This window comes from Myotis lucifugus, unplaced genomic scaffold (genome assembly GCF_000147115.1).
Source record: "Myotis lucifugus unplaced genomic scaffold, Myoluc2.0 scaffold_439, whole genome shotgun sequence".
Taxonomy (NCBI): Eukaryota; Metazoa; Chordata; class Mammalia; order Chiroptera; family Vespertilionidae; genus Myotis; species Myotis lucifugus.
The window spans coordinates 738457-750846 of NW_005871487.1; the positions used below are offsets into that span (position 1 = coordinate 738457).

The 12390-nt window shown below is 35.2% G+C and overlaps 1 non-coding gene across 1 annotated transcript; it reads left to right on the forward strand.

Moving 5' to 3' along the window:
* Positions 1-11750: 11750 nt before the first annotated feature.
* On the forward strand, positions 11751-11853 carry LOC111823280. The gene has a single exon (XR_002826305.1). It is a non-coding gene; the product is annotated as a U6 spliceosomal RNA (small nuclear RNA).
* Positions 11854-12390: the final 537 nt, after the last annotated feature.

Below are 12390 nucleotides of genomic sequence, written 5' to 3' on the forward strand. Positions count from 1 at the left end.
TTGATATAGGGACTTTGTCCGTTTTTCCGATTATACTAGAGTAAATGGGTTTTTATACAGAGCTAATTTAAGGGGCAAGCATGTAGTATGTGATGTTATGTGTTTCAGGAAAAAAAGTTTTTAGATAGCTCTTATCAAACTTTAAGCATATTGATCATCTAGGATTCTAAATAAATGTAGGTTCAGATTTCAGTGGTTCTTGGGGCCTGAAATTCTGCATTTCTAATAAAGCTCCCCATGATGTCAATGCCATTAGTCCATGAACACACTTGGTTAGAAATGATTTTGACTAGAGCCATATGCATGTCTGTATACACACACACACACACACACACACACACACACACACACACCAAAGTACATTTGCTAAAACAGGTGTGCCTTCTGAGACAATTACAATGTATTTGATTTCAATTTTAAAGTTATAATCATTTCTCACAGGTTTCTAGGTGGATATAGTTGCTGCCAATCATATACATCCCCTTTCAGTAATATAACTGCATTGCACTTACATCTCAGTTGGCAGTATCCCCCTGAATGTTTTTAAACATGTTAGTGGTCTTTTTTAAGAAGAGATCTTATGAAGAACCACAGCCTTGCTGCTTTTTTATTAATAGTTCTTTTACGGACAACTTGGATGCATGCCTCTTCACTTTGCAACTATTTTAAAATTAAAATTACTTTCAACGCATTTTAAATATTTCTCTGGAGATAACATCTGCTTGGAAGCAGAATCCTTAACTCTCCTTTCATAGGTCTTTTTTTATGATTCCATAGCCTTATGTGTTTCCTTAATAGTCCAAAGCTTCACACATAATCCAAATGTGCACACTGGACAAGTCAGTGCATTGTTTTAAGTAAGTATCCACAATGAATAATGTGTATTTTCCAGGATTCCTGTTGCCACTCATGTGAATGGTCCACATTTTGTTAATGTTACACATGCCATTTCTGAGGGTCCTTTTATTGCAGATTACCTGAATGTCACATTCTTGGCTTATGTCTTACCGGACATGAATTTTGTTCTAATGGCATCTTTCTAAGAAGGCACCTCTCACTCTTGGTGGTGGCTGCTGCAATTAAATTCTTCATGGACTCTGTACTTTGCCCTCCAGTTCTCTTCTTGAGATCTGGAATACGTAATCTTAATACATCATATTTATCAAGTATGTATAAGGGTCACTTGTCTGACTACAAAAAGGTTTATTTTCCAAAGAAGATTCATTTAGCAATAGGCACACACACACACACACACACACACACCCACACACAAACAAGAGTAGCCTGCAAATGTTTGTGTCCATGACCCACATTAAAAATGGTAGATAAAGCTTTGTTTTTCATCTGAATGAAGAACCAAATAGTGCAAGAGTTCATCAGCTCTACCTTGAATCTTGTCCTCAATTTTTCAAGGCTATTTAAAAGAAAAAGCTTTAAACAGATTTTGTATCTCAGTGGACTGAGATATAAGAGCAATTTAATAATTAAACAGTAACAATGAGCCACAAACAAGTTGCATTTGTTATTGAATTTTTGCTCAGCTATATCTACCAATTACTAAACAAGGTGGTTTCATAAGTTGATGTGTACTATAAAAAATAGCATACATTTTAAAAATTATAATAATTTTTTCCATTCAAGTTCTGATCCCTCTCATTGTCCTCATTAATCAAATGTCTGTATGTATATTGGATAGTATCTAGGACCTCCACTCTATTGAATTAGTCATTTTTACTATCTGTCCCAACATATGCTATCTTAACAACTTTAGCTTTATTACAATATTAATAAATGTTGGGACAATCCCCCATCTTTATTTTTCTTCTTAAGTAGAGTACTTTTGTACTCTTGGGTACAATTTCTTCAGAAAGGGCTTTTTGACCCCTCCTCACAAAATTGTGAATGATAGAAATGAACCTAGAGATCAGTTGGAAAGGAAAAATCTTTAAAATATTGGGTTTATCCTTACATAAAGTTCTTGTACATATTCAACTGCATGTGTTTGTTTGTATAAGTGGTATTACTTTTCTTAAATGTATTTTGCATTCTGTATCAATAGTGAATACAATTGTAAATGACAAAATATCCTTCATAAAAAGGAATCTTTAATTTTAATGTACCTAAATTTATCCATTCTTGCCTTGTCATTTGCTCTATAAAAAATTTACCCAAAAAGTTTATTTTTGCCCCTAGGACACAATAAAGTTTTTCTTAACTTTCCTTTATTAACTTTACAGGTTAACCTTCAGAATTAAATATTCAGTCCATCTAGTGTTTGTTTTGTATGTCATGTTCGATTAAGTTCCTTGTTCTCTTTATGAAAGTGAGGTTTCCTGATTTAGTCTACTTAATCTCTCCATCTTTCCTCAATGATTTATTTTAACACTTTATCATAGATTAAATGCTGACATATGCATGGTCTGTTTCAAGCTTTCCATTCTTCCAGTTGGTTTATCTGTGTTCTCTACCATGCCAAAATTAAAAACATATGACTTATACTGTACTATGTCTTACTGTTATATTATTTAAAAAAGTTGACCAGGTTTTCTGTGTGTACATGCTTATATTTATAAAATATTTTAGAGCATTAGAGCATTTTTTTTAGGTTTATCAAAAATAAAATAAGCCAGAACCGGTTTGGCTCAGTGGATGGAGCGTCGGCCTGCGGACTCAAGGGTCCCGGGTTCGATTCCTGTCAAGGGCATGTACCTTGGTTGCGGGCACATCCCCAGTGGGGAGTGTGCAGGAGGCAGCTGATCGATGTTTCTCTCTCATCGATGTTTCTGACTCTATCCCTCTCCCTTCCTCTCTGTAAAAAAGCATTAGAGCATTTTTTTAGGTTTATCAAAAATAAAATAAAAATCTGGAATGGGGATTGCATGGAATTTATTTACATCTTGAATGGAATGGGCCCAGTCTGATGTGGCTCAGTTAGTTAGAGTGTCATCTGAGAATAGAAGAGTCTGGGTTTCAATTTCCGGTCAGATCACACACCCAGGTTGTGGGTTCAATCTCCAATTGGGATGCATAGGAAAGGCAAACAATCTGTGTTTCACTCTCACATTGATGTTTCTCTCTCTTCCTTCCCTTCTTCCTTCTTCTCTCTTTATAATCAATGAAAAACATATCCTTGGGTGAAGATTTAAAAAAATGTGCTGATTGCCCTAGCCGGCTTGGCTCAGTGGATAGAACATCGGTCTGCGGACTGGAGGGTCCCAGGTTTGATTCCGGCCAAGGGCGCATGCCTGGGTTGGGGGCTCCATCCCCAGTGTGGGGTGTGCAGGAGGCAGCCAATCATTGATTCTGTCTCATCATTGATGTTTCTATCTCTCTCCTTCTCCCTTCCTCTCTGAAATCTATAAAGAAATATATATTTTTAAAAAATGTGCTGATCGATGCTTCTCTGTCTCTGGATCTGTTTTTGTTCATCAGTTTATGTTGTTCATTATATTTCATACATGAGTGATCAGACCATCAAACCTCAGAGGGAAGGTAGGGGAGGGTGGGGGTAAGGGGGAGAGATCAACCAAAGGACTTGTATGCATTCATATAAGCCTAACCAATGGACACAGACAACAGGAGGGTGAGGGCATGAGTAGGGGGGGGATGGGGGGATAATGAGGGGATAAGGACGCATATGTTATACCTCAATCAATAAAGAAAGTTTAAAAATATCAAAAAATTTTAAAAAGAAGCAAAAAAATGTGCTGGGAAAATTTTTAATAGCAAAAATGGATTACCTAGAGTGGTTCTCAACCTTATGGCCCTTTAAATACAGTTCCTCATGTTGTGACCCAACCATAAAATTATTTTCGTTGCTACTTCATAACTGTATTGTTGCTACTGTGATGAATCGTAATGTAAATATCTGATATGCAGGATGGTCTTAGGCGACCCCTGTGAAAGGGTCGTTCGACCGCCAAAGGGGTCTCGACCCACAGGTTGACAACCACTGACCTAGGCTATAAGAATTATGTCTTCAAATTAGCAACAAAGTTTTCAAAACTATAAGTGGGTTCACTGAGAAAACAATGTGGATAAAGAAATGTATATGTGCCATTTACAAAATAAGAAACCAAAAGAGTCAGTAAATATCTGAAAAAAAATGCTCAAAATCATTGGCATTTAAAAATGCAATTAAACAACACTGGAATATCATTTATACCTCGATTACTGTCTAATTAGAATACTTTATAATTCACAGTGTAAATGGGGATATGTGAAATTGTAAAGCTCCTTGTCCATAAGAATATCTTTGAAACTCTCCCAGAAATCCAAATGCAATATTTTATGCTCAGCAGAAAATAAGTGCTTTTTTGTGTTCCAAAATGACTTAGATAATCAAGCTCAAGGAAAATCACATCATACGAAAACATGTTGCCTCAAACAGTAACACCACTTTCAATTTATCTTGCTCAATAAAGGTAAGGCATGCAGATATCTTGGAATTCTGGAAACCCATATTAAGATGAATTACTAATGCATGCCTCACACTGATAAAAAGTTTAGACATAAACTAATTTTTATTAATATAAACAATTTGGGGCAAATTCACTATGCATAAATAGCAGGTATGCAATATTTTCCTTTTTTAAATGACCTTTATTGTTGAAAGTATTGCAGATGTCCCCTTTGTTTTGTTTTTTATTTTTCCCCCCATTGGCCTCCTCCCACCCACACCTGCCCCTCCCAAGCCCTCGCCACACTTTGTCTGTGTCCATGGGCTATGCATATATCCATATAAATTCCCCTGTCAATCTCTCCTCCTCATCCCCCATATACACATCTCCCCTTTAAAATTTATTAGTCTTTTCTGGATTTATTTTGTTCATCAGTTTATTTTGTTCATTAGAGTCCACATATGAGTGAGATCATGAGATACTTATCTTTCTCTGACTGGCTTATTTCGCTTAGCATAATACTCCTCAGATCCATCCATGCTGTTGCAAATGGTAAGAGTTCCTTCTGTTTTACCGCCATGTAGTATTCCATTGTGCAAATGTACCACAGCTTCTTTATCCACTCATCTTCTGATGGGCACTTAGGCTGTTCCCAAATCGTAGCTATTGTAAATTGTGTGGTTATGAACATAGGGGTGCATATATCCTTTCTGATTGGTGTTTCGGGGTTCTTAGGATATATTCCTAGAAGTGGAATCACTGGGTGAAATGGGAGTTCCATTTTTAATTTTTTGAGGAAACTCCATACTGTGTTCCACAGTGGCTGCCACAGTGTGCATCCTCATCAGCAGTTTACTAGTTTTCCCTTTTTCTCAACATCCTAGCCAACACTCATCATTTGTTGATTTGTTGATGATAGCCATTCTGACAGGTGTGAAGTGATACCTTATTGTCCTTTTAATTTGCATCTCTTGGATGATTACTGGCTTTGAGCATTTTTCATGTCTCTTGGCCTTCTGTATGTCAACTTTGGAGAAGTGTCGATTTAGGTCCTTTGCCCATTTTTTTTAATTGAATTCATTTGTCTTCCTTTTGTTAACTTGTATGATTTCCTTATAGGTTTTGGAAATTAATCCCTTATCAGATGTATCATTGACAAATGTGCTCTCCTAAGCAGTGGGCTCTGTTTTCACTTTGTTGATGGTTTCTTTTGCTGTGCAGAAGCTTTTTATTTTGATGTAGTCCCATTTGTTTATTTTTCTTCTTAGTATCTGTTGCCCTAGGAGTTGTATCTGTAAACACATTGCTACAAGAGTGCCGGGGTCCAGCCCCAGCAGTCCAGGGGTTCCCAAAGGTGTGGATGGCGTCAGTGAAGAATGAAGGACACGGAGACAGTGTTCAGATGATCGGCATATTTAGGTTCTTTTTTATTGTCCTGTTACAGCTGTATTTATACTATTTGATACTATAAGATGCCTCTATAGTTACATCATGGTATGTTTTGGGTCCTCCTTTGACTTTTTACAGTTCCTTGTTTTATGTTTATAGTTTCTTATCTGACCTTTGCTAAAAATCTTATCTCTATCTAGCTCTGTTGATTTTAATCTTATCTATTGCCTATGTTTCTATATTCTATTCTAAAGGTTAGTCTCTGTGTTTCATTATAAGGCCTAGTTTTTTATTTCTATTCCAAGGTCACTATTCTACTGCTCTACTGTTAAGCTGTAAGGAAATAACTGAAGGAGATTTTTCTATTCTATGGCCTAAGTAAAGGTTATGTCCTCTTAGCCTTGCTGGTGGTCTTCCTTGGGACTGCCCTGCATCGGCGGGTTTTTAGGGATATCGGCTTTGGTACTTTCTCTGGTGGGTAGACCCCTGGGGATGTGGAACTAGCAAGTCCTAAATTTATTGCTAACAGTCTTAGTCTAAGTTCCTCATAAGTAGTACATGGTATTTCTGTAACTCTAGGGGGTTTTACTGATTTATTCCCTTCCCTAGTCCCTTTAATTCTTAACTCCAGGGAAACATTCCCACCTGGGGAAACAACCTTTCTCGGGGAGGTGGCCCTGGTTAGAACACATAGAGCTAAGAAGGGGAGCAAACATATTAAGAACAGTATGCCATATACACCAGGTCCCTTGAAACATATGCTGTGCAGATGTTTCTTCCCTGCAGCAACTGTGTCAAGCAGCAAGGATGGAATGGCTTCCGGCATGAGAGTTGTCTGAGATTTTGAGGCCTATGGTGTCTTCTAAAATTTTTATGGTTTCATAACTTACATTTAAATCTTTTATTCATTTTTAGTTTATTCTTGCATATGATGTAAGTTGGTGGTCTAGTATCATTTTTTTTCCATGTACCTGTCCATTTTTTTCCCAACACCATGTAATGAAGAGATTGTCTTTACTCCATTGTATGCTCCTGCCTCCTTTGTCAAATATTAATTGATCATAATGGCTTGGGTCAATTTCAATGGTTTATGTTCTGTTCCACTGATCTATATGCCTGTTCTTGTGCTAGTACCAGGTTGTTTTGATTACAGTAGCTTTGTAGTATAACTTGATATCTGGTATTGTGATTCCTCCAACTTTGTTCTTCTTTCTCAAGATTGCTGTGGCTATTTGGGGTCTTTCTTCTGGTTCCATATAAATTTTTTGGAGTATCTGTTCTAGATCTATGGTTGGTATTTTAATATGGATTGCATTAAATCTGTAGATTGCCTTGGGTAATATGGACGTGTTAATGATGTTGATTCTAGCAATTCATGAACATAGTATAACCTTTCATTTGTTTATATCTTACTCTTTCTCTTTTTTCAATGTCCTGTAGTTTTCCAAGTACAGGTCTTTTACCTCCTTGGTTAAGGTTATTCTTAATTAAATATCTTAAATTTTTTGTTGCAATGGTAAGTGGGATTGTTTGTTTACTTTCTCTTTAGGAGAGTTCATTATTGGTGTATAAAAATGCCTTCCATTTCTGGGTGTTAATTTTATATCCTGCTACATTACCAAATTCATTTATTAAATCTAGTTGTTTTTTTGGTGTTTTTTTTTTTTTTTTTTTGTAGATTGTATAGGGTTTTCTATGCACAATATCATGTCAACTGTGTATAATGAGAGCTTTGCTTCCTCCTTTCCAATTTGGATGCCTTTTATTTCTTCTTATTGTCTGATCGCTGTGGCTAGGCCTCCCAGTGCTATGTTGAATAAGAGTGGTGAAAGCAGATATCTTGGTATTGTTCCTATTCTTAGGGGAAATGGCTTTAGCTTTGCCCATTGGGTATAATGTTGGCTGTAGGTTTTTATTATATTGAGGTATGATCCCACTATTCCCACTTTGCTGAGAGTTTTTACCAAAAATGGGTGTTGAATTTCATCGAATGCTTTTTTCTGCATCTATTGATATGATCATGTGATTTTTGTATTTCAATATGTTTATGTGATGTAACATATTTATTGATTTGTGAATATTGTACCAGCCTTGCATCTCTGGAATAAATCCCACTTGGTCATGTTGTATGATCTTTTTAATGCATTGCTAGTTCCTACTTGCTAATGTTTTGTTGAGGATTTTAACATCTATATTCATCGAGGATATTCTCTTTCTTTGTAGTGTCTTTATCTAATTTTGACATTAGGGTAATGCTAGACTCATAAAAAGTCTTGGAAGTGTTTCTTCCTCTTGAAGTTTTTGGAATAGTTAAAGGAGGATGGGTGTTAGTTCTTTGAATGTTTGGTAAAACTCCCCTGTGAAGCCATCTGGACCAGGGCTTTTGTTTGCGGGGGGAAGGAAGGGTGGGTGGGTATTATTACTTCAATTTCGTCAGTAGTTATAGGTCTATTCAAGTTTTCTGATTCTTCCTGATTGAGTTTTGGAAGATCTTCTAGACAAAAAATCAACAAGGAAACAATGATCCTAAATGACACACTAGGACAGATGGAACTCATTGACATTTACAGAACATTTTGCTTCAAATCTACATACATTATTCTCAAATGCACATGGGACATTTTCAAAGATAGATCACTTATTAAAACATAAGTTCAATAATATTGAATTCATATCAATCATCTTCTCAGATCACAATGGCATGCTATTAGAAATCAACTATAATAAAAACACTCAGAAACATTCAAACACATAAAGGGAAAATAGCACGTTATTAAACAAGAAAAAACTCAAAAACTTCCTGGAAGCAAATGAAAATGGATACACAGCAACCTCAAATCTATGGGACACAGTGAAATCAGTTCTGAGAGGGAAGTTCATAGCACTAGGGGCCAACCTGAATAAACAAGAAAAACTCCTAATAAATTATCTCACCCTACAACTTAAAGAATTCAAAAGAGAACAAGAAAATCCCAGAGTAAATAGAAGAGAAGAAATAATAAAGATTAGAGCAGAAATAAATAACATAGAGACTAAAAGAATGATACTAAGATCAACAAACCCAAGAGCTGGTTCTTTGAAAAGATAAACAAAAGTTATGAACCTTCAGCCAGACTCATCAAAAGAGAAAGCGAGATGACCCAAATAAATAAAACCAGAAACAAAAGAGGTGAAGTGACAACTGAACTCACAGAAATACAAAGGATTAGAAAAAAAATACTATGGAAAAATATTCCAACAAGCTGGACAACCTAGATGAAATGGATATATTCCTAGAAAAATACAATCTGCAGTATTTTCTATAAGCATTGAGGGAAACTAAACACAAGTAAATACAGATTTACATCTCTTAGCTATGGTGCTTTTTTATTTTCTTGGCTCTCATTTAAATTTTCTATTTAATCAGAACTAATTTTATACTTCACAGTACACTATTTCTGTATATGCAGCATCAAAAACTTTCATTCACTTATCTGAAAGCAACAAAAAAATCTTTTTTCTTCATGATAGACACTCATGTCATTATGTAGTGTGTCAGAGTAGCAAAGAAATGAATATTGAATCAAAGTACAGATGAGCGTGACCTGGACTAGAGGAAAGAGTGGACATGACAAGAGGATGACAACTCAAACAGAGTCAAAAGGAACTCTATAAAAATCAAAGCAATAATGAATGTCACTAGACACAACGAGCTCCTATTATCAGTAGGTGACTTGAAATCTCTTTTTTTCTTTGAGGGGTGAGAGTAGAAAATGACAAGAGACAAGTAAAACTTAGGTAGTATAGGAAAAAGTATTTCTTTGTAGACACTTTCTTGTTAAGAATTCCATTTCATTTCAATTAATTTTTCATATGTTCTCACTGATACACTTGTTCTTCCAAAATTGTGTCCATTTACTATAACTGCCAAATTTAAAAATAATATTTACAATAATTGTTTTACTTAGTTAATAAAATTGTTTCAAAGATAGTATTTGTTATTTCTCAAACTAACTGAATTATTTAAGTCAGGTGCCTGATATTATTAGTAAACCTATACTGTACTTTAAACAATTAAATTGGAAAGATTTTCTAAACAAATAACTGAAAGATCTGAACAAAAACCTAGTTCTTCTTAATCCAAATACTGTGTTTCTGCCATGATCACATCTTTATGATATTATCATTGAATTTTTAGTAGTTTAGCTAATTCAGCAGATATAAAATAAATCTTATTTAGATTTGCATTTTTAGGTAAGAGAATAGTAAAGGATTATCAAGCTAAATCTGGCACTTTTTGATGGTGTTCATGATGTTCTCTGAAGCAGTTCAAAATGCAATCATTTGTGTTTACTACATACGTTTTAATATTTATATTCTTTAGACAGAACAGTTCAAGAATTATCTTGTTAGGCAAAAAATTAAAAGGTGGCAACATGTTAAATTTAATTTTTGTAAATACAGAAGTAAAAGATATTTTGGCTCTAGTAGTCTAAGTAAGAAAAATGAAATTAGTGAGGGGACAGTTTTAGCAAAGTGCCAAGAAATTCATAAATATATTTTGAACAAACCAGCAGATTAAACTGCAAAACAATTTGGGTATAAACGAGAAATTTATTTGGGGGAATGACCTGGTGAGTTAAAAAAAAGAAAAAGAAAAAAGAGGAGGCAGGGAAATCACACTGGCAGAAAGAAGAAGGAAAGAGAAACACTAAATGACAAAAGAGGAGAAGCAGTGCAGGAGGAGAAAAAGATCTGATAAGGGAACTAATCTTTCTTCACTGCAATGTCAATGACCAGCCTCTGTGATGACAGGCGGCAAGTTGTTGAGGATGTTCAGTACTTAATTATAGGCAGGATCAAATCCACCAAAGAAACTATTTCTCCCTCTTCTCTTTCTTCCAGTACCGTACTTTAATATCCACAGACTAAGACATTTCTCTTTTTATTAATGCCCCATGCCCTTCTATTATTGGAGGATTGCATAGGTGGAATTTCTCCTTCACTAGTGGGAGTGGTGTTCTTGGGGAACAGCTGGAATGAGCATTTCCGGAAGCCCACATGGGAGGATGAGATGTCCCGCAATGGCTGAGATATCTCTTGGGACTTCCGGTGCAGTCTGTCCGAGCCCAGCCTGCCCTTCCATGCCTCCTCCCCTCCTACCAGTCTCTATGCAGTCTCCACTTCTGGTCCTCGGTTACCAGGGTTCTCTCCAGCAAGTCTTCTGTTGATTATTCAGGAAGTTTTTCTATATTTCAGTTGTAATTCCAGTTGGGTGTTGGGAACATGTTTGTGCAGCATCCACTTACTCTGCGGCCATTTTTAATCTCTATATTTCTTACTTAATGTGGAGCTGTTGCATATTGATTCAAAGAACCATAGGAATGGCTGGGTAATGCATTTGTATTAGAAATGTATAGAATGAATTCAATCAGCATTTTTTTCATTAACTCTGTGTTTGTATTTATATTCGTTATTATTATCATATCTGGTTTTTAATTTTAAGACACAAAAACATTGTATTCTGAAACTCCCTCATAGACATTCTCAAATTCCTACTTTATCAGTAATTTCACCTATTTGGTTGAAGAAAAAAAAAAGAAAAGACTTCTCTAAAGTCAATATATTCTATTTTCCCTTTAATCATAATGAATAAATTTTTTAAAAGGGGCAAACACACATCCATAACAACAGTGACATCAACCAAGGCACCAAACCCCGTGTGACTGAGAAAGTATACTTCTGATATCTTGGTGCTTTACATCACTTTTAGATGTCAGGCTTGTGCCACTCAATCCCAGAAGCATAAAGATAGGTGAAGAATTTTAGCCATTCAGAATTCAGTGAGATGCAGAATGGGAGGGACAGGGCTCACCCACTACCCAAATTTTACTTATTATTCATTATCACTGGAATATAATCATTCCATTTCTGGATTTCCTAAATCTCTTCATGGAAATTATTTTGAGAAAAGCCACACATGTTTGTTTTTTACCACACATGTACTAAAATTGGAATGATACAGAGAAGCTTAGTATGGCCCCTGCATAAGAACAACATGTAACTTTCAGTGTTCTGTATTTTTAAGTAATTGTTCCAGAGTTTTTGTTAAGGTAATAAATTTATTTTGAAAATAGTAGTGATGATGGCACAATATTGCGAAGGTAATTAATGCCATGGAATTTACACTAAAATTATTTAAAACAGCAAATTTTATAGTACATATTTTTAAAAATATTAGTAAATAAGCTTACTAAAACAAAATATAGTTACTTGTAGAGGGTCCATAATATTGAATCATTGTTCCAGATTTTCCTTGTTCTTATAAGGGAAAATTAAAAATTCATTAGAAGAACAAGAATACAAAATGTAATTATGATTTATTTTTCATTATAAAGCTGAATAACAAATTCAGCAGTATTTTGCACATGAAATACATTGAAAAGTAAATAATTAACATGTAATGAAAGCCATGGGAGTGATATTGTTATAATTAATCCAGCTATTAATTAACTGGATAGGAACAGAGGGAAGGCTAAATATTATAAGCATGACCAGTAAAGTCTGGGTGAAAAAAAGAAGGTGATTTTCTGTCAGTCACAGCTGGGAGCAGGCTATTGGT